General features: G+C 42.2%; 2 protein-coding genes across 8 annotated transcripts in view; both read right to left on the bottom strand.

Moving 5' to 3' along the window:
• Positions 1–12600, bottom strand: part of RFLNA (refilin A) — a 331789-nt gene extending 319189 nt beyond the window's left edge. For both annotated transcript variants that reach the window (XM_055237998.2, XM_055237997.2), the window contains exon 1: positions 12522–12600. The gene's annotated coding sequence lies outside the window, so the exon portion shown is untranslated. The remainder of the gene's footprint in view (positions 1–12521) is intronic.
• ZNF664 (zinc finger protein 664) overlaps positions 1–26729 on the bottom strand; it is a 42017-nt gene that overhangs the window by 14739 nt on the left and 549 nt on the right. For 2 of the 6 annotated variants that reach the window (XM_063614733.1, XM_055238040.2), the window contains exon 2: positions 26430–26564. The gene's annotated coding sequence lies outside the window, so the exon portion shown is untranslated. Of the gene's footprint in view, positions 1–11233; positions 11368–12521; positions 12618–26429; positions 26565–26729 lie in introns of those variants that run through there. The other 4 variants (XM_055238035.2, XM_055238039.1, XM_055238034.2 and 1 more) reach the window with 4 other exon arrangements.

The following is a 26729-nucleotide window of genomic DNA, read 5'->3' as shown; positions in this document are numbered from 1 at the left end:
GGCTAATGACTGGAAAGATGCACGAGGGAATTTCTAGGGATCATTGTCATGTGCTGTCTTTATCTGGGCACTGGGGCACACAGGTGTGCTCATCTCATAGCTGTGAAAATTCATCACACTGTAGCCCTATTTATAATCTGCATGTTAAACTTCAAGGAAAAGTTCAGAGAAGAAATAAAAATGAGAGGAATTCCACTGAGAGGGAAAGACTGAAACTATGGGAGAGAAAAGAAATAACAGAAAGGGCCAATGGAGACAGGATCCAAAGCTCCACGAGAGGAATGAGCTCTGAAGAGGGGAAGGACGGGCCTCTGTGAACAGGCGAAGGCAGGAAGTGGTGTGTGTGTTTAAGTAGAAACTGACAGTCCCTGGCTGCCGGGAAGCAGGAAGCAAGGCCATCTGCTGAGGAGAGGGCAATGGGGAGCCTGGAGGTTTGAGGAGAACAGAGGTGGTGTGAGATGGTTGTCCGGAGGGTGGGAGAGTGGCATGACCCGAGAAACATAGGGGGACTGCCAGCAGCATTGAGGGTGGGCATGGATTTGGCCCAGGGTTCAGTTCCTCAGGGGCTGCATGGGGAAGGCAGATAGCTAAATTTCTGCAAAACTGAGTTTTTGCCAAATGAGAATCATCAAAGGACAAACGGGCCTTCCTTCTAAAGGAAATCATCCCCTATCCCAATCCAGTCTCTACCTTCACGTGCTAACAGAATCATAGACCACCAAGGTCTTCACAGTGATACCCTCAGCTGGGTCTTCCAAGCCTCAGGAATGCTTGTGTGACCTCACCCCAACTTGCTATGTGGCTACTGCCCCCTTCCCCATGTTGAATCTATGTCTGACCTGCAGCTAGCTCTGCTCTTCAAACCAAATGCCACACAGAGAAGGTAGAACCCATCAGAGAACTCCCTCCAATTCCAGCCAAACTATCAAGGTCCATGTGCTGCCCGACTCTAGCCCTTTCTTCCTTTTACAAATGGAAGAAGTGTCCATGTCCTACTTAAGATTCAGCCCAACACCGCTCCTCTCTGGATGTCTGGACTGAGCTTTTCTTTTTTTATCTTGAATACATTATCTGAAATTTGGACTGCTGGCTCAGAAAAATCTAAAGTCGTTTTTAAATAACTATACAATTACTTTGTCATAAAAGCCAAGTGAAAATTACCTATTTTCTTATTTTTGAGACAACTGTTCTGATTTTAAGAAACCTATAAGTATCACAGATCTTTCAGCAGTATTATCAGTACAGGTCTTCCTATGAAGCACTAACTATATATAATCCCCCTCTGCAATAGCAGACTTTGACAGTAAAATCAATCTCAACAAAGATCAAATTAATTTCCTACCCAAAACCAGATCTATCAGAATGTGTGGTATATAATTTTGCCACTCAAGGTATAAGGGCACACTTTCTGGGAAAGATAAAAGTGAAAAAGAACTGGGAAGATGACATGTCAGCCTCCACTCCCTACCAAAAATAACCACTACCAACTGCAATGAGTTGACATGACCATGTGATTCATCTTCCCCACACGCATACAGCAGGCAATTGTGTCATGGGGGCTGGATAAGATTCTCTAAGATAATCAAGGGGCCTTGGCTCAGGAGACGATGCACTAAGCCAGTAATCATATAAAGGATCCACATTAACTTCTTGGTCCCTTAATTAATGGGAACGGTTTTATAGAAAGATCCCTATATACCTAGTCCTGTAACACATGTTGATTATTTGACATAGATAAGTGACACTGAGAGAAGCCAGCCCACCCTGACACAGACTTGAAAGAGAGGTGTTATTGAGGCAACAGTCCTGGAAGCTGACCTCTGAGGCATAGGGTCAGAGCTGCACACACACAGGCATATATTCCACATTTATTTAGCACCCAGCATCTGTTGGGCAGTAAACTAGGCTCCGGAGGATTTGATGAACAAAACAGACATGGCCACCGCATTTATGTGGTTTACAGTTGAGGAGGGGAAGGTGACGGTTCCAGCACGTGTGAGTGGAGCTTTGACAGACGCATTACAACTGATGAGCCAGGGGCATCCTAACTAGTCTCAGCATGGTAATGAAGGTTTCTAGTTGACTCTACTTTTAAGCTGAAACCCAAAGGACAAAGTGAAGTGGCCACATAAAGAACAGGAGGGCACAGCATGTATACAGAGGTCATCAGATGCCAAGCCCCAGAAAGTGAAGTCCAGCAGGCAGAAACAGGATTCATACAGCGGGGCCTCTCAGCCACAGAAACTCTTATCTGGAGTGACCAAGGCATCTCTGTAGGATTTATTTTTGAAAAAATATAAACATTACAGTTACAAGACACCCAGGAGATAGTAGTCCACCTATAAAGACCAACAGAGACTTATAGGTCTTCCTATGAAGTCCTGTAAGCTCAGGACTCTATCTTTTAAGAAAAACAGAAGGCATTTAAAGGGTTGGAAGCCTGTGGAGACTGTCACAGGTGCCAAAGAGTGGGAAGGACCTGATCCATAAACACACAAAGGGATAAAGTATAAGAAAGGCTCCCGTGGGGTATTAGAAAAAGTTGCACTGGAAATCAGCTCCTGAGATGTCTGATACACCCTGCACCTCTAGGAGGAACTTCTGACCTCAGGAGCCCTCCTGCAAACGTTACCTCCCTTCTGGAACAGGGAACACTCTTTGGCTCCAGCATTCCCTATCCAATGCAGTTTCCCAAAACTGTATGATTTCGTTTGAAGTCCTCACTTAACACGTGTTTTTTCCTTCAGACACCCACACTGTCTCTGAGCCTCCCTCTCAGTGTAGCCCAAAAAATAAATCAACAGCCAAATCCCCGTATTCTAATTGCAGTACCAAGTGCTGATACTCATTCCAGCACTAATTCATCAATGTTGCATCTGGATTAGCTGGAGCTCTAAGGAAGAAAGGCAAAAAGTATACTGGGTTGAATAGTGTCTCCCCAAAATTCATATCCATCCAGAACCTCAGGGTGTGACCTTATTTGGAAACAGGGTCTTTGCAGATGTAATTAAGATGACATCATAATATGTTAGTATGAGCCCTAAATCCAATGTCTGGTATCCTTATAAAAGAGAGGCGACGGAGATTCAGACGCACACACAGACAGGGAAAAAGGCCACGTGGGGATGGCTGCAGAGAGTGAAGTGATATGTCTACAAGCCAAGGAAGGCCAAAGACTACTGGCAACCACCACAAGCTAGGAAGAGGCAAAGGATTCTCCCGCAAAGCCTTCAGAGGGAGCACGGCCCTGCTGCCACCTTAATCCAGAATTCCAGCCTCCAGAACTGTGAGACAATAAATTTCTATTGTTTTAAGCCTCCCAGCTTGTGGTACTTTGTTACAGCAGTCCAAGGAAACTACAAGGAGGATGTGGCATGCTCTCAGTGACATTTTGCCATCACAGTCCTTACCTCCATCTGGGCTCTATGTACACAAGGGGCATTGTTTATTCTTTGGTGATGCTGAATGGTGCTTATTTCACACTTCACCCAAGCCCTTTTAGCTCTAAAAACCTGGAGTCATTTCACCTTTAATCACTTCCAAAAAAAGAAGTTGCGTATTTCACTTAAACATTTTTTACTTAAGAGATTAAGAGATTACATTTCATAGAAAAATCCTTATTTTTCCTTTCCTTTACAATAGTTTTATTCTTTGCTTCTGTCTCCTAAGGAAACAAAAAAATCACAAACAGTATCTACAGTCTTCACCTCTGACACCAAAAAGTCAACGACACATACATACTTCTGTGGCTGGCAGCCTGGGGAAGGGGTGAGCAGTGGCTTCACAATTAGACCAGCCAGAGTGAATGGGGGTTTTGTATATAATACATATAACATGGGGCACCCAGCCTACTTCCGTCCATCACACACAAGTGGGCTTTGTCCTGGTAATGCAGGAATGAGCTCCATTCCCTCCTTGGCCAGGCAATGAGGACAGAGCCCTGCAATCTAATTGGCCGCTGCAAAAGCTACCCATCAATTATAAAGCCCGCCCTCAACAACACTCTGTCCATTCTGTCTAATTTCCAGATGAACACTTTTCCCCATTCCTGCCTGCTCTCCTTGGGTTTCGCACCTTAAATTTCCATTCCGTGGAAGTATCCTTTCCCATCACAGGCAAAGCCATAAATTGGTAGAGCTAAGAGATTGAAAGCTCTTCCTGAGGCCATGAAGCTCTTAACAGACACAGCTAAATTTGAGCTTGTTTTACAGAGCATTCTATCTCCAAAATCTTGAATTGCTATGCATCTCCAGCTCTGTGTGTCCATATACATTCTCCCCAACTTCCACCACTCATGCTCACACTCAGCCCACTTGAAGCAACCTTTTACCCCAAGCAGCAGCAGTTTCTGCCAACAAATGATATTGTGGCAGAAACACTTTGTAATTCAAGTTTCAGCTCTCCCACTTACTAACAGTGTGACCTCAAGCAAGTTGTTCAACCCTAAGACTCATTTCCTCAATAATACCTATACTTGTATCTCTTAAGGTTGCTTTGAAAATTACATAAGACAATGCATATTTATTATAGTACTTAAGCTCAATACATACTTTCTTTCTTCAATGTACCTGCCTGGTAAGTACAGGGAATGCACACTGTTAACTGAAAGATGGCTTAGGAGCCTGGCAACAGGTCAGCCTTCCTGCTGAGCCTTCCTTTCCCTTTCCTAACTGCACTCTAACTTCCTGTTCAGGGATTACCTCTCCCTCTCTATGCAGCAATAATGGGCCGATAAATCAGGGTGCTCTTCTATCCTCCCTTGTGAAGGCCAAGATCCCCAGATCTTCCCTCTCACTACAGTGCCTGGTCTGGTCAGGGGGTAAGAAACAGACCTCAGTTCAACCAGTCAGTCTTCTCTCCAGGTAGTCTGAATTGTGAAGAGTCAAAGATGACATTAAAAATTAGAGTTCATTCACGTGTGCTAGTGACAGCACCCAGGACAGACATTTAAGCAGTTCCTACAACTATGACCCTCCAGCACTACTGGGTTCCTCCACGTCCCCTTCCATTCTAAAATACATTTTTACCTTAAATTAGCCAGAGTCCATTTCTGTTGCTGATTACCAGGCAGCCCTAACGGACAAAGAATTTTAGATAGTTACCACTCATCTCCGCCCACCTCCATTCTCCTTCTCCAAAGCCTGAGTGACTGGGATTAACATTCATATCATGTATTAAGGAACAAATGGAAAATTGGCTCTGGAAATTTGATTCCCAAAACTGAGCCACGGAGCAGTGTTATCAGCCTCACCTGGGAGCTTGTCAGACATGCAAAACCTCAGCCCCACCTTAGACCTACCAAATCAGAATTGCATTTTAGCAGGATCCCCAGGTCACACAATAGTCTGTGAAGCACTGACTCAGAGGCTAAATGTGGTTCTTGGCAAGTGCCTGATCAGCCTCACGCTTAATATGAAAATGTTCTTTGTCTGTAAACTATTTTTTTAAAGCCTACTTGACTACAGCTCTACCCAGCAGAGGATGGGGCTTAGCTGCACACCACCATGATGAAACACACAATGGGCCACGGCTCTATGCTCAACACTTCTCCCTACCACCCTCAGATCATGCTCTGAACTGTCTGAGCACCAGCTTCCTGTCTGTAAAATGGGCTTGTAATCCCAACCTCCTCAGATTACTGAGTATGCAAATAGTACATTTTCATCATTGCCTTTACCGTAACAGATGTTCTTTGCCCCCTAGTTATGCCCCAGCTGAAACCCTTCCTGAATAAACTAGCTAAGCACCCACTGATCTAGATCCTCCTTCTCAACATGTTCTCACAATTTATAGTACAATTCCCGCTGATTAATGTTCATCTAGGTAGGCACTCCATGAAGGCTCCAAATGACCAACATGTGGTCATCACGGTTTGTAAAAGATCTATTCAAAGTGTAAGAGAGACCAAGGGATTTTAACATACCAGAGTACGAAAAGTTCATGAATACAGTTTCAGATTGTACGTTGCAACTAACCTGTAGGCATCTACCACTGGTCAAGTTTTGGTGTCATGTCACAGATAAAGCCACAGTTATCTGAAAAGGCTACTAAAATCCCTTTTCCAACTACATTATCTATGCAAGGCCGGATTTCTTCATCTACTTCAACCAAAACAACATATTGCAAGAGACTGAATATAGAAGCAGATGTCTTTTATTTAAACTCCATACATTTAAAGAGTTGCCAAAATGTAAATATTGCCACTCTTCCTACTAAATGTTTTCTGTTTCAGAAAATAGCTATTTTTCATAAAAATGTCATTTATGTTAGCATGTAATGAGTTTATAATGTTTAAATAAATGAGTTAGTAAGTATCTTCGTAAAATTTTAGTCTTCATTTCTATTACAATAAGTACCAAAGCCTGCAACCCACATAAAATTCTCTGGAGTCCTTAAAAATGGTTTTTAAAGTGTAAGGAAGGCCAGACACAAAAAGGGGTTGAGAATCCATCTTAAACCCACTTTTTTTGAAGATTGAAAGTATGCAAACAAACTGTAAGATGACCACTTAAGTGTAGTCCGTAATTTCCATCGTCAAACATTCCTCTTCTAGATATAAGAAAAACGCCCCCCAGAGTCCTCCAAAATAATTCTAAAGTTTCGTGCATGAGAGGATTGAGAGCTAAACACTACAAGAAAGAACTCTCCCAAAGAGATGCTTTATAAAGGATTCAGAATTTATTCCATCTGGCACAATTCACTAAGGTATTCTTACAAGACCTTGGTTTCTGGGTGGTGGGCTGTGCATCTATCTGACACTGTCCTCACTGACATCATGGGTGCTCCATTCATGTGGAGAAAGTATGTTCCCTCCAGCTTAGTTAGGAACTCCTCCTCCTCAAAAATGATCAGGAATTCCCAGAAATCAAAGCCATCAAATTCTAATTTGGCAAGTCTCAGCAGATAAAACAACACCAAGGGAACCTCTGCTCAGCCTTTTTCTACAGGCCTTGGCACACACCCAAAAAATAAATAAAAGGAAATGCTGTTTAGCTATCAGGACGTACATACCGCCAAAGGAACCGGGTTAAGTGGGCATTTGCTCTGTTCAAGGCCACCACTCTCCATGACGCTCAGGTATGTGGGAACACAGCAGATGTTGTATCTACCTCCTCACTAGTCTCTACTACACCTTTAGAAAAGTGCAGTCTAAAATACATATAACTTGGTATAGGAAGACTTAGATACTCAAGTTACAGAGGTCTCGTCCACTTAATCTTTGCTTAACTATTTGCCTTAGAATAACTTAATTACGGTAGTCACCGGCAACTCACTGATTAGGACTGTGGAATGTCAGATCCCTTCTATTTTGCTTCCACCATCAGCAATAGTTCTGAAATTGAAGATTCTGGCTGCCCAAGGTAGATTCATGTCCCAAAGAGGCCCTTCACATTCCCCACTTTTGAAGAAGCCAGAGCCCTTTTCCCCATTACAGTGCCTGCATGTTCCCTTGGCCACCTCAATGACAACAGGTCACAGTGAAGCCACCTTGTAGGGTCCTAGACCTCTCTCCTTGGCAATGGACTTTCAGAGTCTCTGAAAGACGGTCCTTCTCTGACTTCGCCAAACCCTCTTAAGTGGCCACTAAGGCCTGTAGCTACTCAACTTCTCACACTTCATCTCCTCCAGCCGACAGCACCTCGGAAGGTCCAACTGCCGGGCCTTTTTTCTCAGGTGTGCTTATCACTCACAGAAGTGAACCTAGGTTTCTTTGTCTTTCTGGGCCACCTTCAGTTACTAGAGGTTGGAGGTGGTCAGAACTGAGAGGAGAAGAGTTTCACTCGGAGTAGCCCAAGCACAGCCATAATTCCCAGGTCTAAATCTCTGTGGTCAAATCCTCCACATCACAAAGCCCAGCCTCAGAAAATATTCCAGGTTCTGTTGACTCAAAGGTCTGTCAGTTCAGGCACCAATGTATTCTGCTGTAGTCACTGGAGTACACGCACTTCTCCAAAGTGGAATGACCTCTAAAAATGGGCTCCTCAAAAGAACATCAGTCTCTGCCCATTGGCTGTCATTCATGCAGCATCCTGGAAACACGCCCTGACAGGAATCCAAACGCTCCCTTACCTGTGGCTCAAGTAGCAGCCAGCATTTCCCGAACATGCTGTTAATAACTACAGCCTCTGTGATAATAGGAACAACTTCCCCAAGGGTTCTGAAGTCAACTTTTGAGTTTGGTCAAAAGAAGTTCTGACTCTGAGCAGGGATTCTCCAACTAAATTTAGGGTATCAGCCAGGGTATACTCCTCTCCTTTCTAGAATGAGGGCAAACTTAAAAATCTGCTCCAGATTGAAAAGCGGATTTTACACCACTTCTGATGCCTTCCTGTGCACAGCCCTGCCACCAGCTGGCTAGAAAAGCCTGTGACTCAGCTTGACTCCTGAGCACTAGGAGAGAAACCGACAACAGTCCTTCCAGACACTCCCAGTACCTCATCTCCACCCTTAGACTACTTTCCTACTTGGTCCCCAGGTGTTTGGGCCTCTTGCCTCCTTCTCCCCTTTCCTTACTGCCCTCCATACTTCCTTATACCCTACACACCAAAGTTCTAGGTTCCCTGATTTCTCTCACAACAGACAAAGTTCAATGGCTAATGATTTGGGCTCTGGGTTTTAATGAGCTATAGGGAAGATATGCTTCATTTTGTCCTGCGGAAATTCGTCTTTGCATGACTTAGCCTAATGACTCTTAATGGAGAAAAGATAAAAGAAGCGTGTCTGATTTTTCTTTAACAAGAAATTACCACAAAGACTATGAAATTAGGTCCAGAGAAGGGAAACAAAAGTTATTGAGGGAATGATGCCAACTTTTCTCCTGAGTCTGAGAAGAAAGTCTGAGAAGGCTAAGTGCATGTGTTATCAGGGTGATCAAGGATGACACAGGCATCCATTCTGTAGCTTTCCTTCAGCCAAGTCCTCTCACAAAATGACCTCTGGAATGACATCATTGGGTGTAGGCCTCTGCTCTGCCACCTGCTATGTGACTGTGGCTGATCTGACCGAGCTGCAAATGTATGGATAATAATGTCTACAACACTTTGCTGTGGTAATTAAAGACGATAAAAACATGAAAGTACCTATCAGAGTGCCCACAGCATAGCTGAGGCTAAATGAATGTTAGTTTCCTTATTTCCTTTATTTTAATTAGTGCATGACACATTCATTCATTTGCCAAGAATGTCATTTCACAGGCAGAGGCTTCCAAACACCTGATGATGTAATCTCCCTGTAATTAGGGTTCTTTCTCCATTCAAGGTGAAACCTTGCCTTTATACCTATGCGTCTGCTGCTCCCTGTTCCTACCCATAACTTTTCCCTTCTTGATCATCTAGTCACAGGACTGCTTTTTAAAAAATATTACTTTAGTGAGATTTCCCCCTGGTTTGCACTCCACTACTTTTTTTTCCTGCTCTTCAACCCCATATACAGAAACACCTTAGCTTCAGTGATAGCCCCTACGTGAACCCCACATACAAGGCCTAAGTTTATCTTATCTAACTAGTAAATGTGTAACATACACATGCACTAAGAACCATAATAATTTGGTGGGTAGAACACTGGACTTGCAGCCCAGAAGGCCTAAGTTCAAAATCTTCACCTAATACTAAATAGCTGTCTGACTGTAGTCACTGATTCTCACCAGCCTTGGTTTACTCAGCTGTGAAACAGGAGTTCCACTGTGAGTCATGGAGATGCTCACTCTCACCCTCTACTCATGCCTCCTCAGGAACAAGGAACACTGATGAGGTAACAGAAAAAAATACGATTTCCTCAGGATACAATTAGGATACCTAAAGAGAGTCAATGCACAAAAAGAACGACAGAACACGAAAAAACCCACTTTCCTGCATACTCTGCCTTTTCCTTATCCTTCCCTTTGGCTGACTACTGGATTTGTCTCCCTCAAGGGACCAGTCTTTCACAACTGGCCAGGGGATTCTTTCTGATCTGAGGTCAGGCAGGAACTAGCTGGGGGAGGGAACGCAAAAGGAAGCACAGAGGTTTAGTTCAGATTAGCTCTAGTGCTCATTTACTAAACTTGCTTCCTCCTTCCACTGTGGTAGTAAGACCTAAGGAGACAAAATTCATGCTCAGGCCCAGAAGAAAAGAAGAACAGACCGGAAAGCTCAAGCCACCCTCAGGAAGAGGCATAAGAAACACCTGAAGGTCACAGGGGCCCCAGCCTAGCCAACTAAAAGAAGCAAGACAGGCTGGGCCCTGGAGAACACGTAAAATGAAAAGTGGGTAATTAGCAAGACTGCCCTCAATGATGCTGGCAGTAGGAGTAGCCACAGTAGTTAGGGGGTCAAAAGTTATGGATTTGTGATTCTGACAACATTTGTATGCATTTTTAAAAATTGTGGTAAAAAAACACATAACATAAAATCTACCATCTTAATCATTTTAAGTGCATAGTTCAGTAGTGTTACATATATACACACTGTTGTGAAACAGATCTCCAGAGCTTTTTCATCTTGCAACACAAACTCTGTCCCCATTCAACAACAACTCCCCTTTTCCCTCTCCCCCAGCCCCAGTAACCACCATTCTACTTTCTTGACTCCATGAATGTGACTATTCTTAAGTACCTCAAGAGTCTGGCTATTTTTATACCTGGGTCACAATTTGTAACATGTATTGTCTGGCAAACCAAAGCAGGCAAGGGAGGGAGATTCTGGAGTAGGCTGACTCAGGAAGCACAAAGTGCAAGAGCAGGTGACCTCTTACAGCCAAAAATCAACAGAGATGATGAGAATCCTAAGAATAGACAGGATTTGGTCATTAGAATTCAGTATCTGCATGGATGGACAGAAATTTATTGCCACCCCACTCTCAGAGAGGGCCAGGGAATGGTCACAACAAATTATGCATAACTCTGGCCTTCAGGCTTTTGATCTTGTAGGACTGGCACAGGAAGTTGATCCAGTGCTATTCTGAAAATGTATGTTATTAATGGCTAATATCAGATCTGGCCAGTGGGCTCAGCAAACACAGCTAACTTCTAGGTACCCCAGATGGACATGTATACAGGACTGAACTGAAAATACAGAACACTTTATTATTAGCTGGGCCTGTGAATCCAATTCCCAATGCAGCATTCCATAAGGTAGGCTGGATCACATGGAGAACTCCTTTTCCCTACATTAGTGGCAATCTTAAACTGAGACCAAAGGGCATACGGGTATGGAAAGGAATTCATAAAATATTAGACATGACTCTTTGGTCTTACCATTCACGATAAAGACTGGCCGAGGTTACCCAAATCAGCACAGGAGAGAATGCAGGCAGAAAGAGACAGAGAAGAGAGAACATTTGCCCTTGTGCCAGGGTCCACTTGCCCCCGCTTCTAAATAGGTCAGTCACCTGGAAACCAATCCAGCACGTGGGAAAAGAGAGAAAAGGAAGAGAGGTGGTCAAGACCTTTCTGTTCAGGGGCAGCCCCAGCCTTACCACTCTAGCTACATACAGCCAGGAAAAAGAAAAGACATCACACATCCACGTAGGCTTAGCCTTCTAACAACGCACAGTCACTAGACCCACTAGGACAGAGGCCAACAAAATGTCCTTTACCTCCCACAGCCAATCCTCCTTGTTGCATGGGAAAGTGAAGTCTGGGAAGGCAGAAGCCCAGGGCCTGAGAAACCAGCCTCTGGCAGCAGGAGAAATGACAAGAAACTCATGCCCCCAGAAGCCAGCAGCTATCAGGACAAGGGCTTTCCTTTCTCTTGCTGCCCAGCTATGTGTGGAAATAACGTACCATTTCATGATGTCTGTGAATCACAGAGATCTAGACTGTACGTTCAACTGGAGTATTCTGGATTTCAGCAATGACCAAATAAAGATAAACAAATACCTATCCTATATATGTTGTCTTCTTGAGTTGAGCCAAAGAAGGGAAAAAAAAATCTTTAAAAAAGAACAAATCCAAAGAGAAAAAATAGTTGTGCTGGGAATACAATGACACTCAGAATCAAGTCTGCACAGACTGATGTGAAACCATAATCCTCAGGTAAGAAGATTTTCAGGAACTCATATTTAAGGAAAAAGCTATTATTCAGGCGTTGGGAAAAAAAAAAAAACACCAGAAATCTATAAAGCAACTGAGCTTTTAAAAAGTTTTGATAGCTCGGTGAGGATAGGAACAACAAAAGAAAAAGACAAAGGGTGGCATGAGATCTAGAATCCATGTAAGGCCTCCAAGATGGCAGAAGAAAATGGGACAAGTGAAACAAAGTTTTAATAACCAATGGTTCACATGGAAAGAAGAAAATGAAGATCCCAGGGAACAAAAAGAGTTGTTTCTGACATCTTTAGAGTAAGGAAGGTGGTCCAAGATCTGGGGAATCCAATGCCAGATAAAGGACAGAGGTCAGGAAGAGCGTGAGACACGGAGAGCTGCTTCCTCACTGAGCCCCAAAGGGCACATGCTCAGAAAAAATTCTAGAGACAGCTTTGGCTTAAAATACTCAAGGGAGATTCTCCATCTAGGACTAATGGTGAACAAGGGGAAAACTTACCACAGTGACAGGATCAAAACCCCCAAGACATTCCAGAAGAACAGGCAGAGGCAGGGCCCACAGTGGCTGAAGGACTACAAAGGCCTTAGGATCCTGCTGGATGGGAGAAATGCAGAGAGAAAAATGGGTTTATTTATAGAGAATTTAGGATCACAAAATGTTTTCATGAACTAGCTATTATAAATGTGGGGTCCCAGCTCAGAAGATAGGACAGACCCATTTACATCTGGGATTTATATAAATATATGGGATTCAAGGCATGGAGGTCCAAAGAAGGGATGAGCAAATCTGAGAAACCACAGAAAGGAAAATCCAGGCACTCTGCACAACTTCCCTCCAAGATATAGGTGTCCCAGTATCACAATTAGCCTCATGATGGGAACCTGATCCAAAATGAGTTTAAGGTTCATAGGTATAAGATAACTGACTCAGACTGGCTAAAATGCCAGGGAGTAAACAATCAACAGTGTTTTTTCACGGATTTTCCAGTCTCTCAGGGTGCTGAAGAAGCATAAATGGAGTCAGACTGGGTGAGTTCATGTCCTGGCCATACTGCATACCTGCTGTGTAACCTTCACCTAAGAGGCTAAGAATGAGTTAATGGAGATAATAAAGGCAGCTGATCTTATAAGGTAATTTAAGGATTAAATCAATTAATCCATGAGAAGTACTTAAAACACAGCCTGGCAAATTTTAAGGGCTCAACAAAGCTATCATTATCATTATTTTATTTATTCCATCTACTACCTCCCCGCCTCTGCTATATTCTATAATTGTTCAGAGGAGTTTAGGTATAGATCTCAAGATCTAGCTGTAAGTTTGGGGAACCTCATTTTCCCCTGGGAGTTACGATATATTAAGGAACTTAGGTTCACACTGCTGCCGTATCTACATGTGGATGGGACATTTACATGTTTTTCTAGCTGTTGTCAATCTGGAGACAGTGCTGAATTACAGTATGCCTCTACAGCTCCCCAGAGATTTGGGGGAAAGGATTATGTGAAAGGCATGTGGTTAGAATGATCCAACTTGCTAATAGCTATCTGAAGTTGCTCTATCATTTTCAACAGAAATCACTAACATTAGAAATAGAGTCCTGTAGACTATGCTGAGTGGCGCTGCACTGTCAGAGACTGAATAAAACAGGAAGAAAATGGAAAAGTGAAAATGCTTTCAACACATTTAGCTATTTTAGTTTCTCTGTGGGAATAAAGGTTCAACTTAGAATGAAAGCTGTTAGCAGGATAATATTTTAAAGGGCAGGAATACATTTGGAGGAATTTCAAGTGGTCTTGATATTGGGCCAGGTTTTTTCCTCCCTTACTGAACTATACATGCCAATCATGGTGCCTGCTAGCCTACTAATGGGAACTGCTTCAGCTTTAAGGGTAGGCCCAGGCAGCCATCGGCCACATGACCACTTCTGAGACCAAGTGCAGACATCTGACCCAAGAGCTTAACTCTGACATACGATGTGGCTTGGAACAACAATAAAAGCAAAACAAAATCAGATTCTCTCTCTCTCAGGAATCTAAGCAATAATGAGAGAATGAGGTTATCAGCTGTGAGAGATGAAGCTGAGAGGTTATGATCCGCAAAATGACTGCAGAGGTCATGAAATCACAGCAAACCAAAGTCATGAGGAAGTAGACTCTATAAGCAAGGAGGAGCTAAAAGGTTAGAAAAGACATACAGAGGAGAGAAAAACAAGCCAGATGGCAGCAAGAGGAGAAAGACACAAAGAAATGAGCGATGCCGTGAGAGACCCCACTGTCCATGGAAGACTGTGGCTTGTCTCTGGACAGGCTGAGTTCCTCATGGGTCTGATCCACATGCATCCTCCAATACAGCCCCTTGTACAGAAAGTGGTCTGAATGAAACTCTGTTCTTTGCAACAAAAAATCCCTAACTAAAACACTTCCTTCAACTCCCCCTTAAGATGAAGTTTTCCCAGGAGGTGCCTCAGTGCCACAAACAAACAGATTCCAGGCAAGCCCACCCCCTCCTGCCCCCCGCCAGACATGCCTAGACATACCCAATGTCCACTTCCCAGCAGAACAGGGATGTCTTATCTCTAGGTATATAGGCGCAGTCCCTAAGGCTCATGAGCATCTCGGGGACCTATGTAAATGTTTGAGATCTGAAAAAAACATTACTGGATGCAAAACATGAGAAGAAAATTGCAAAATTAAAGTTAATAAATGTTAAATGTCTACAGCCAATCAAAGCTTAACTCATATGGTTTTGTACAAGCTAATTTTATGTGGGACATGGGTGATTTAATGTTTGATACGACACAGTAAAGGCCTCCAAAAGTTTAATGGCTTAAGGCCTTCACAGGTCTTCACACCAGTTCCACAGCAGCGGACGTGTTTGGGCCTAAGCTGGAACCTGCCATTCCACTCCTTGGATAAGTGTATGCTTAAACAGTACGCCTGGCCACTCAAACTGGGCACTCAGTCTAAAGTGAGAGGTCAAATCCCACCTCCCAGATTTAAACACAGTTATTTTTACCACTTCTGATATTAGGAATCTGTTATCTTAATGAAATATTTTAAATAAGTGAAGCCAAATAACTTCTATTAGCCATACTATTAGTTTTACCAATAAGTTTTTTTAAATGTCATTTATGATAGCAAATGGTCTCATAGATTCAAGGGATTTAACATTTGATGTGTGTCAGAATAGTAAATCAAAAATCAGTCACATTTACTCTCTCCCGCAAGAACTCTCTCAAATGTCATGAATAGACCTAGACATTTTCTTCCTTCTGGTCAGATTCTCAATCTGAGAAGAGTAGGAAGTGGCACAAAAGTTACACGAAACTTAGATGTTATATTCTGAGACGATGGTGTTAAAAACAAAAAAGCAAATATAATCCTTTCTAGAGTCATGGTTGATTACAGCTCTAATTTCATATGCACAGATAAGCGACGTGTTCTCTGGAGCCATCCCCCGACTAAGACCAATTCACTCTTCTCACTTTCACCGCTGAGCTCCTCCACAGCATCTATAATACCTTCTGTGTGCGCCTCCTACACAGCATTCTGCACCCCCACCCCCACCCCCACTACAAAACTGCTCTCAAAGTCAAATCTCCGGGCCGTTCCTCCCGCCTCATCCTGAATCCTAGTCTACGGTCTCCTCGGCTCCCAGTTCCCTGCACATTCTCATTTTTCCTCTAGCCTTGCTGACTGTGTCTGCCATCTCAGATGCCTACGCCTAAATATAGGAGTCCTCCATACAGTATGTCCTGTCTCCATTTTTTAGCTCAACTACCTGCTTGGCTGGAATGATGACCATTTCCATGATGATGATGCCACAGTTTCTTAACACAGTCTTTTCTTCTTACCTGTATCTCCAACTGCCTACTAGAATTATTTCCCCATCATCCCACGATAAACTGAAAATCACTACTTTGCAAAACTCAAAGTCCCTATAAAAGGCAACTTCTTCCCTCAACAAATCTCCCAGGCAAAGAACTTTGAAACCAACTCTCTCCTCCTCCCCGCCCCCCACACCCCTTTCAACTGTTTTCTTTCTGTGCTTGTTTCTTCCCTTCAGCATTTAAACACAATGCAGAAGTCTCCCCCGACCTTAAGGAAAAACAGCATTTAATCCTAGGCCTTCTCTAGCTGCCCTGTCTCCCTGGCCCCACCCTCCATTTCCCCATCCAGACCTCTTCAAGACTGATTTTTCCGGATTTCTATTGCTTCACTCCCCACTCACGCCTCAATCCAACACCACACCACCGAGGTTCCCCTCATTGTCGGCCTTCTCTTGGCCAATCCAAGGGCACTTTTCGTTCTTTATTCCACTGGACATTACTGGCCACACTCCCTTGGCTCCTTCCGTGACCCTACGGCCTCTGTGTTCTACACTCACTGCATAAACCCGGTATTATCAGTTGGTGGGGCAAGCTCTTGTAAACACTAGTACATTCCCATGAGTTCCATCTCCCCTCTCCTCTGCTCCTGACATCCACACCAGTTTCAACCATCTCGCCCACTGGTTCTCAACTGGCTGTGAAAGAAAGCTCTTGCTAGAAGTCCACATTTCAACAGTTTACAAGGCCTCCAGAGGGCACTCAAACACCTGCTCAGAAACCTTCTCGGCTCTTCACACTAAGGTGTCAGGAGTTGAAATCAATGTCACAATGGGTTACTACCTCTAGTTGCCAAGCATCATGAAAATGCATGCAACCTGCTTTGTGCAGGTTCTCTGATTCTAACTGTGAGTCTGGAGGCTTACCACAAGGTCCTAGTCCTATCACAACATAAAGTTATAGTGTTAAAAGTAATTTATTGAACATCGGTTAACTGAGAAACTTGACATGTTTTCTAGCCAACATCAAATACTTTGAATCAATGAAATATTCTTAAACCCCCATCAGGCTCAATCCTAAACATATTTGAACTACATATCCAAAAGTGGTATTTTGAAAGCCAGAGGAACATACGGAATTTACTCTGCAGAAGAAAATGTTTCCAATTATTTCTATGAACTGTTGTATCGTTAACCTAAGTGGTAGAGTTCATCATCTTTGGGACACGGGTCTGCTCTGGCTACAAAGGCTTCCTCACAAGCTCTGTCACAATATCATAGAACACACCGCAAAATAAGATATGGAAATAAGCTATGATTATTTTATGAACTTTAAGGGTTATGAAAAATAAATGAGTTCTAGAATAGCTTTACTTAATTTCTTATAATGTATCAGGTGACACAAGAGACATTGTGTATTTCAGAGTTAGAATAAAGGTGCAGAAATGTTTTAGTGTTAAAAAGCAATACGAATTATATTTTTAAAATTACATTTTGAATGCTTCTGCTACATTTTCAAAATTAAATTGTATTAAAAAAATTCTCTTCTTTCAGTGTCTTACAAATGAGTAATCATAGCCATTGGTTCCACCTTGTGACGCTCCCACATGGATTAGCTGTAGCACAACTTGCTTGCTTGATTTTTTTGAGACAGGGTCTCGCTCTGTCACCCAGGCTGGAGTGCAGTGGCGTGATCATGGCTCACTACAGCCCTGCCTTTCAGTGATGCTCCCACCTCAGCCTCTTAAGTAGCTGGAACCACAGGTGTGTGCCACCATGCCTGGCTAATTTTTGCATTTTTGGTAGAGACAGGGTTTTGCTATGTTGCCCAGGCTGGTCTCAAACTCCCAGCCTCAAGCCATCTGCCTGCCTTGGCCTCTCAAAGTGCTGGGATTACAGGTGTGAGCCACCATGCCCAGTAGACACAACTTTCAACCTGGGCTGAAAGACTTCAATTTGCTAAATTTAAGATTCACTCCTAATCCCTTTATTACATCTCTAGGCCGTTTGAAACTACTGCTCCTGTCCATTCTTGAAATTTTCTAACTTCCAGGATGCCTCTCCTGAGTGTCCTCATCTGCACTCCCTTCTAGCCAGTCTACCAGGCTCACACTAAATCAATCTGCTCCTGTAAGCTCCGCAACAGTAAAACCAATACGGTGAGCGTGGAATCCAAGCTAAGCCAATCAGACTGTCTTTTTGGAGAATTTGGAATTGGGAAGTGGGAAGTGGGAAGACTGGGTCTGTGATGTGAGCTGGCAGAAGTTACAGTTTCAGAATGGCTTTCCAGAGTGACCACCTGGGGTCACATGTGTTATTTACTGCCAAGCGAGAGAAGAGATTGGGGGAGGGCGGGCACACATAGGAGCATAGGGCAGACACACAGTGAGCAGGAGAAGCTGAGGAAATGAAGGCAAAGAGCACAGCCACACTGACTGCTGCCAACTTCCCAGCGACTGGGCCCCAGCCTCTGATGAAGACATCTACTTTCCTCTCTAATGACTTCTGTTACCTTGGCAGGCACTTTCTCCGCTACCTTTTCCCCACTTGTCCTTCAAGGTACCCATGCTCCAGCCATACTACTAACAGCCAGGTGGGCACTCACACATGGATGAAAGGGCACCACTCTGTCTATTTCCTGGCCTGCCCCTATGTGGAAGGGACCAGTTTACCAAGATGAAGAGAAATCACTCCAAGAAGTCAGGTGTACTCTGACAACAGGATGACTGACAAAAGGACCACTAATGCCCAGAGGAACCTCCACCACCCACCCACTCAGAGAGGCAAGAGTCTACCCAATGAACCCCAAAGACAATCATGGTATTACCTGAAGTCAAGGTCATGCAGTCTCAAATAATTCTATGTGAAAAATATCAACAGTCCAGTCTATCTAGACAGATATGCCCCAATTTACAGACATACAACTATATTGCAAGAAAAATTTACCATGTAGAAATATTGATTTTAATACCATAGCTATGTATAGTATCTGGTCATTCTTACAGCAAAACATGTGTACTGCAAAATTATTCTTTGTAAATCCTCTTCATGAGATACCTATGTGTCCTGTAAGACCTTCAAACTCAAGCACATCCAAAACTGAATCAGTCACTTCCTCACCAAAGCCTACTATATTCCTGTCTTAATCTGTTTTCTATTGCCTACAAGAGAATACCTGAAACTGGATAATTTATGAAGAAATTTATCTCTTACAGTTATGGAGCCTGACAAAGCCCAGGGCCACATCTGGTGACAGCTCTCCTGCTGGTGGGGACTCTCCAAAGAGCCCTGAGCCAGCACAGGGCACCACACGATGAGAGGGGGCTGAGCATGTTAACATGCTGTCTCAGGTCTCTCTTCTTTTTATAAAGCCCCTAGGTCCCCTCCCATGACAACCCATTAATCTATGAATGGCTCTGCCCTCATGAACCAAACCTCTGAAAGGCCCCACCTCTCAACACTGTCACATTGGGGATTAAGTTTCAACATGAGTTTTGGAGGGGACAAATATTCAAACCATAGCCAATTCCCAACTATAGTAAATGAGTCCACTCTCCCCTCAATTGCCCAAGTCAATATCATTGACTCCCCCCCATCACAAAGGTCTAGCTACTCTCTTCCAAATACCTCTGGAAACTCTCCACTGTCTACCTGCATTGTCTCAACTTAACTCAAGCCACCGTCATCTTCCCTGGAATTCTACAAAAGCCTCCAGTCTTGCTTCCCTCTAATCCATTATCAACTCTAATGTAAGCTTCTAAAATGCAAAATGGATTGTTCTTACCCTACTCACAAGTTTTCAATGGGTCCCAATCATTTTCAGTGTAATTTCCAAATTTATTCATATGGCTTTAACCAAAAAAAAGTGCTCATGTCTATTTGCCATGTAGCTATCATGTTCCAGATATACTTTGTTAAATCAAATGTTCCATCATACATGTAATACAGGTACATGTGATCTTGGCAAATACAAAAAAGACTATTTAAATCACCCGACATCCTACCGAAGTCCACAATTCTTAAGATTTCCATCTAATTTCTTCTACATATTTTTGCCATGCATAGGTTTTACTGGAAGGCTTCTGGGACTTTTTTGGGGGCGTTTTAATCATATCATGTATACAATTGTGTATCCTGATTTCCTCCCACTTAACACAAAGCGTTTTAATGTATTTTCTTCATAAACATTTTTAATGGCAATGTTATTTGCCACTAAATATATGATATAGGGGATGTATCATAACCATTCTGCAAACTGTGCCCATAAATATAATTCTACAATATACATATTTTGTGCAGAAAGCTTTTCTCTGTATTTAAAAATATCCTTTTGATGGTTCCTAGACCATCAAGAAATGTAAATAATTTTAAGACTCTTGATACATATGGCCAATGTAACGTAAGAGTGTGTCATTTTTACCAATTGGTGAGAAACTGTAACATCTTCATTACAAAAGTAAATGCCCATTGTAAAAAAAAGTGAAGCAATGCAAACACATGTGATATGAAAACCCAGTCTCCCCTAGGCTTTTCCCACAAAGTAATCAGAATTAAATGTTTTCAGGTATTCTAGTCTTTTTCTAATTCTTACTCAGAATATATACACACACCCTTAATTATTTTGTTTTGTATCTTACAAAAAATGAGATTAAGCTTGCTTTTTTGGTTCAACAGTATATTCTAAGACATCCATACAGGCTATGTCAGTACATACAAATCTACCTCTCTATATAAAAAACTAATAGGCTAGACATGGTGGCTCATGCCTGTAATCCCAACACTTTGGGAGGCCAAGGCGGGAGGATCACTTGAGGCCAAGAGGCTAAGGCTACACTGAACCACATTCCGTACCACTGCACTCCAGCCTAGGCAACAGAGCAAGACCCTGTCTCAAAACAAAACAAAAAACCCCACGAAAAACAAAACACTACTTGATATTCCACAGTATAGGGGTACCAAAATTTATTGTGATTATCTTCAAATTTTCCTCATTATAAATGCTGCAATAGACGTTGTTTATATTAACGTATGTCCTATGAAAATAGCACAGATTCCTTGAAGTGTAGCTGCTAAATCAACGTGTACTTTTATTTTGATAAAATTCTGCCAAAATTGCCATCTAAAAACTTGGAACAATTTTATGTCCCAACAATGTATTAGGTGCCTCTTTTACATTGCTGGATAGTTTTTAATTTTTGCCTGATGCCCCTCCTCCCAACAAAAAAATCTAGTTTTTAAATTTCCATTCTCCTAATCACAATAAGGTTGAATTTCTCTTCACTGTTTGAACACGTTTATCTCTCTAAGAACTATTCATATCCTCAATTCATTACCTAATTTGTTAATTCTATTTATTCTTTATACATGCTACAGGTTGTTTTCCCAGTCCGTCACTCTGTAATGCTTTTTGTCACAGAATTATCAACTGTGATTATAGTCAAATTTATCAATCCTTTCATTTATGATTTTAGGTCTTGGTCTTACCTAAATGGCCTACCTAAAACACATCATTTCCAGTGTATCCTTCTACATACCAAATTCTCTTATATTTCCTTCTAATACTTTTATAGGTTTTTTTAGTTAGTTCCTTAATCCATCTAAGTTATTTTGAATGTGATGAAGTAGGATCTTTCTTTCTAAATAAAGAGCCATTTATCCCTATACAACATATTGAATTATAATTTCCCAACTGTTGCAAAATACCAACTTTATCATATACTAAATTCCGATATAAAAATGGGTCTGTTACTGGATTCTACTTTGCTCCAGGCGTCAATCTGTCTATTCTTGTGTTCACCATTTATATTACTGCAGCATTTCAGTATGCTTTGACTTCTCATATAGCAAATCCCCCAACACTACTTTTCCATTAAAAACATTTGTCATTTTTTGGCCATTCTAGGACATTTACTCCTACAAAAGAGTTTTAGAAGCAATTTATCAAGTGTCCAAAAATAATTCCCACTGGGATTTCAATTGTAATTACATTGAAATCATAGTTTAATTTGGAGAGTACTGCAGTCTTTACAATGATGCCTTCCCCTCCAGGAACAAGTCTGCCCATTTATTTAGGTTAGCTTTTAAATCATTTAGGTAAAAGTTTTTACTTCTCTTCATAAAGCTTTGGTACATTTATGTCTTACTTGTAAATGTTTTCTAGTTTTGCTGCTATTCAGAACAGAATCTAACTTTTCTATACAGTAATTAGTGATTTGATTATTAATGAATTACACAGCTTTTCCAATGTTTCACAAGTTATATTTCTATCCAGTGAACCGTCTATTCACATCCTATAACCACCTGTTTGTGAATCTTCATTATTTTCTTCACCAATTTGGATGAGTTCTTTACCTATTGAAAATACTAACTCTTAGCTTATCACTTGCCACAAATATTTTCCACTTTATGATTCAGGTTTTTTCTTCCCCTTCTCTTCCTAAAGAATAGATTTTTATGTAGTCTAATACACTAATTTTTAACTATTATTTTCTCTATTGTTTCTAATAGCAGCAGCTACTTACAGATTTGAGTGCCTTGTAGGTGCCTGGCCCTTTATCTGTTACTCTCGTAACACCTGCAAAGTGGGGATTATTTTCCTCACTTAAAAGATTCCAGTTCAGATACATCTGAGTCTAAAGCATGTGCTCCATCCACCTTAGCATGTAAAACTCCTCTTTCCAGATGTTTAATATTTACTTACATTTTCTTTAGACTCAGGGGGCATTTGTGATGATTTCATTATTATTTATTACATTTCCATATAAAAAAGTATATTTCTGGGGTGCTGAATAAGTTCCAGTGACCCGTATGGATATTTTACAGCCAGAATGATATTGTTTTAATGAATGTGGCTCTATAATATGTTTAAATAAATTTGTCTCACCTCATTACTCATATTCTACCATGTTCACCCCAAAATGAACATCTCCATAACATGCAGACATCACAGCCCCGAAGATGGCCTCTCCTTCCGTTCAAGGTGACCCCTTCAGACCTTTCAGGATACTTTATGGTCTCCTCCACAGAGCGCACACTTGACTCTGTAAGGTTGTGCCTACACGGTTCACTTGTTTTGCTGCAACCTGGTCAGAGCCAGTTTCTTGTTTAGGGTTTTTTTTTTTTTTTTTTGGCCATTTTAGGTTCTAGTAGGTTATTTCTGGTATTTAGAAAGCTATTAATTTTATACATATGCTAATACATGGTCACTCCATCAATTTTTTTGTCTAATAATTTTTGTTACTGTTTTCCTAGTCAATAACATCTACAAATATTTCCCTTCATTTTAGAGTCTCACTTCACTCCTACTTCATGTATTACTGCTTTGTCAAAACATCCAAACCTTGTTAAATAATGTCCCAATTTTTAATTTGATTCGCTGATACTTTTAAGTATAGACAACTAGTTTTACGTTTATGTGTACTTTTTGCATACAAAGTACCTTTTTATTGCTACTTTTATTTATCTCTACTTCTTAAAAATTAGAAACAAGGATTTGTGAGGTTTTTTTTTTTTTGTGAGAAGGAGTCTCCCTGTTGCCCAGGCTGGAGTGCAGTGGCACGATCTCTGCTCACTGCAAGCTCCGCCTCCCGGGTTCACGACATTCTCCTGCCTCAGCCTCCCGAGTAGCTGGGAATACAGGTGCCTGCCACCACACCCAGCTAATTTTTCGTATTTTTAGTAGAGACAGGGTTTCACCGTGTTAGCCAGGATGGTCTCGATCTCCTGACCTCATGATCCGCCTGCCTCCCAAAGTGCTTGGGATTACAGGTGTGAGCCACTGTGCACGGCCAGGATCTTTTTTTTTTTTTTTTAATCAAACATTGATTTGACCTTAGTGTAGCTGGTAACGTGAAGTCAATGTGAACTCCAAGGGAAAGCTCATGTCTCTTCCAGACAGCCCTCTGAGACGGCCAGCCTGGTCTCCCCACTTCTACTCTCCACCCCCAACACGCCCCCACATCTTGCATGCAGCGACTAGAGTGGCTGTTTAAAGATACAAATCTGATTATGTCACTCCTCTTCATAAATCCCAACCCATATCATGGTTTCCCATTTCACTCGGGGTAAAATACAACCACTTCAGCCTGCCCTACATGACCCTCCTTGATCTGGCCCCTGGCCTAGCCACTCTTCCTCTTCACCTCCATAGTCTATCCACATTCATTCTTCCAGTTCCTGGAATGGGCAAAGCTTTTTCCCCACTTTGGGGCCTTCCCACATGCCGTTCCTCTGCCTGGAAAATTATCCCCCACTTCCCTCCACACTAACACCTACGCACTCTTCAAATCTCAGCTTAAATCTTATTTATACAGAAAAGCCTTTCCTAGGCCCCTTCTCTCCACTCTAAAATTTGGTCTCCTCTTTTTTTATACTCCCTCATAGCAGGTGCTTCTTAACTTCCACAGCAGATACCAGTTTGTGATCATACGTGTAGTTGTATGATCGTGTTTAAATTCCGATCCCCTCCCCCTCACAGATCATAAGCTTCAAGAGAACAAGAATAAGTTGATTTTGCTGGCCACACTACAGGCACTCATATATATCTGAAAGAAAGAAAAATACGTACAAAGCCCCTAATCGTATCTCCTACATCTTAAAATGTTACCCATCACATCATTCAATCATTATTTAAATGATTAAAATATTAAATCTCAATATTAAAACTCTTTCTGATACAGCCTGCAAATTTAGTAATAATCCCTTTTCCCTGAAGGACATAAAAGCTAATCTGAATCTGCTGCTGCCACAGAAAAATACATGTACAACTTACAACTCTAAGGAAATAAGCCTAAATATTATAGTGAGAGTACTGTCTAGTGTTCAGGTTGCTAATATGTTTATTCACAGTCAACTAATTTATATGCCTTATTTTTTAAGGTATGTAAAAGCACTAGGCGCTGGGCACAGTGACTCACACCTTTAATTCCAACACTTTGGGAGGACTGCTTGAGGCCAGGAGTTTGAGACCAGCTGGGGCAAGATAGTAAGACCCTGTCTTTACAAAAATAAAATAAATCAGCCAGGTGTGGTGGCACACGGTTGTAGTCATTCCTAACTACTGGGGAGGCTGAGGCACGAGGATCACTTGAGCCCAGGAGTCCGAGGCTGCTGTGAACTAGAATCATGCCACTACACTCCAGCCTGGGCAACAGAAAGAGACCCTATCTCTCTCTCTCTTTTTTTTTTTTTTTTTTAAAGAAGAGGAGGAAGAAAAGAAAGCCCTAGGAAAAAATGCTTTGCAAAATATTGTTTAAGAAGACTAATGTATTGTCAGTACTTGATAAAAATTAATTTAAAAAATCACAAATTAAAAAGCATTCAAAGTTGACTATCTGTAGTGCTCTGTGATATGATACACACACATCTGGTCAAAAATATAAATGATATTGCAAATAATTTTTGGATCACAAAGGCTAATAAAACCAACCTTTATATACTACTTTACATTCTACAAAACATACGCACTGTATCATTGAACTCTATGGAGTAGACAGAGCAGGCCATTTACAGAAAAGAAAACCGAGGTTTGGTGTGATTCAATGTCCTCCCCAAGGTCACACAACTTCTAAGTGCTAGAATCAGAACTACCATAGGGGTGGGGTGGCTGCTTCCACATGTAAATTTCTTAACCAAAAGAGAACTTCATCATAAATGCCGAATCTCGATAATTAGCGTAGCTCTGTGCTCCTATCACCGAAATTTCATCTCAACAGAGAACCACCACCAGCGAAAAAGCTGTTTTGAAGTTAAAACTTAAACTATCAATTTGGGAAATGGCTAAACCATGATATACTGAAACTATGGAACATGGTGCAGCAGTTGTTAAAAAATGACTTGAAGCATTATATGCTAAAATTGAAAGTTAGGGTGCAACAGTCCTTGTTAAAGCAGTCAAAAATGATGTTAAGTGCACACACGTAAAAGTACTCCAAAAGATCTAGAAGGATACACACCATACACATAATGGCCATCCCTGGAGACAGAGGTTGATAGTCAAAGACAAAATGCCATCTCTGTGATATGCTGTTTTTACAAAGAAAATGTACTACTCTGCTAATTTAAAATTAATTTTTAAATTTTAAATTAACATGCGGGTTGAACAAGGTCAATTTCCTGCTCTAAAAAACTATGTGTCTATAAAGGAAATAGAAGCCCTCTCTAAATAAGACAAAATGCTTAAAAACAGTTCCATCTTGTGAAAACAATAAACTGTAAATATCAGAAAACGTTCCTTGAAGAAGGCAATAGCTCGGAAATCTTTTTTCAGTATCTGGTCTCCTTTGTTGCAATAAGCCGCCCGTAAGCAATCTAGCAACCAGAACAGTTCAGTTCGGAGTAGGCTCCCGGGGAGATTTAGTTGTTAAGAGTTCGGCAAGAAAGGTTTCACAAAGGAGCTGAGTTCTGGGGGAAATGAGGATGTGGCGGAGAGATGGATCCGGATGGGAAAATGTCTGGGAGGGGGGTATACGGAGTTCCTGAGAAGCGAGGGACAGTGAGAAAACTGCAGTCGAGTCCTGGAAGGGGTGAGAACGCCTGCGGAGGCGGGAGTCAGAGGGAAGTGGACAGCGCCGGCAGCCAGTTTACCTGGTTGAGAATCCGGCCCTTGTTGTGGTCAAACAATGGAGGCGTCCGGCGGCAGCAGCCTTCTGCGCTGGGTGCGCGAGGGGTTCCTCATCACCTGAGCGGGATGCTCGCCTCCTCTGCCGGACGCAGGGCGCCCTGAAAAACCCACAGCACCCCATGCAGCCGGCTACTCCGCAGCCGCCCGGGTCCCCGGTCCCCTGGTGCGGCCATGACCGCCTCTCCCGGGACCCGCCTGGAAGGGCTCCAAGGCGCGGCTCCACGGGCGACGAGGGCGGCCGCGCTCCCCCTTCCCTCGGCTCC

Source organism: Symphalangus syndactylus, chromosome 13, assembly GCF_028878055.3.
Source record: "Symphalangus syndactylus isolate Jambi chromosome 13, NHGRI_mSymSyn1-v2.1_pri, whole genome shotgun sequence".
Classification (NCBI taxonomy): Eukaryota; Metazoa; Chordata; class Mammalia; order Primates; family Hylobatidae; genus Symphalangus; species Symphalangus syndactylus.
The sequence above is the reverse complement of the archived record's forward strand: the minus strand, read 5'-3'. Positions and strand labels throughout refer to the sequence as shown.